This window comes from Salmo trutta, unplaced genomic scaffold, assembly GCF_901001165.1.
Source record: "Salmo trutta unplaced genomic scaffold, fSalTru1.1, whole genome shotgun sequence".
Classification (NCBI taxonomy): Eukaryota; Metazoa; Chordata; class Actinopteri; order Salmoniformes; family Salmonidae; genus Salmo; species Salmo trutta.
The window spans coordinates 32501-33551 of NW_021822243.1; the positions used below are offsets into that span (position 1 = coordinate 32501).

Below are 1051 nucleotides of genomic sequence, written 5' to 3' on the forward strand. Positions count from 1 at the left end.
CTCGGAAGCTAAGCAGGGTCGGCCTGGTTAGTACTTGGAGGGAGACCGCCTGGGAATACAGGTGCTGTAAGCTTTTGTCCACGAGGTGTGCTCTTACACTATTCATCAGCAACACTGCCTTGTAGTAAGCATTTAATGTCCTGCTGCAAAATGCAGTCTGTTTATCAGACTCACTTTGACTATATATGTTGTACCAAGAGATTGTTATCGTTTACGGCCATACCAGCCTGGGTACGCCCGATCTCGTTGATCTCGGAAGCTAAGCAGGGTCGGGCCTGGTTAGTACTTGGATGGAGACCGCCTGGGAATACCAGGTGCTGTAAGCTTTTTGTACCGGGGTGTGCTCTTACACTATTCATCAGCAACACTGCCTTGTAGTAAGCATTTAATGATGAATTGACTAAATGCAGCTTCCTGCTGCAAAATGCAGTCTGTTTATCAGACTCACTTTGACTATATATGTGTACCAAGAGATTGTTTATCGTTTACGGCCATACCAGCCTGGGTACGCCGATCTCGTCTGATCTCGGAAGCTAAGCAGGGTCGGGCCTGGTTAGTACTGGATGGGAGACCGCCTGGGAATACCAGGTGCTGTAAGCTTTTTGTCCACGAGGGTGTGCTCTTACTATTTCATCAGCAACACTGCCTTGTAGTAAGCATTTAATGATGAATGACTAAATGCATCTCGCTGCAAAAGCAGTCTGTTTATCAGACTCACTTTGACTATATATGTGTACCAAGAGATTGTTTATCGTTTACGGCCATACCAGCCTGGGTACGCCCGATCTCGTCTGATCTCGGAAGCTAAGCAGGGTTGGGCCTGGTTAGTACTTGGATGGGAGACTGCCTGGGATACCAGGTGCTGTAAGCTTTTTGTCCACGAGGGTGTGCTCTTACACATTTCATCAGCAACACTGCCTTGTAGTAAGCATTTAATGATGAATTGATTAAATGCAGCTTCCTGCCTTTTTAATAGGATCAAAGTTCCGTGTGTTGTCAGTTAGCATTGCCTTGTATTTATAAGACAAATAATAACATTGTTGCTGAATGC

General features: G+C 45.8%; 1 non-coding gene and 3 pseudogenes across 1 annotated transcript; all 4 read left to right on the forward strand.

Annotated features, from left to right (window-relative positions):
• LOC115181322 (uncharacterized) overlaps nt 1-73 on the forward strand; it is a 115-nt pseudogene extending 42 nt beyond the window's left edge.
• Nucleotides 74-209: 136 nt separating this feature from the next.
• LOC115181316 (uncharacterized) lies at nt 210-326 on the forward strand (annotated as a pseudogene).
• A 157-nt stretch (nt 327-483) lies between these two features.
• On the forward strand, nt 484-600 carry LOC115181314 (uncharacterized; annotated as a pseudogene).
• Nucleotides 601-753: 153 nt separating this feature from the next.
• LOC115181309 (5S ribosomal RNA) lies at nt 754-871 on the forward strand. Its single transcript, XR_003873349.1, has one exon. It is a non-coding gene; the product is annotated as a 5S ribosomal RNA (ribosomal RNA).
• The last annotated feature ends 180 nt before the right edge of the window (nt 872-1051 follow it).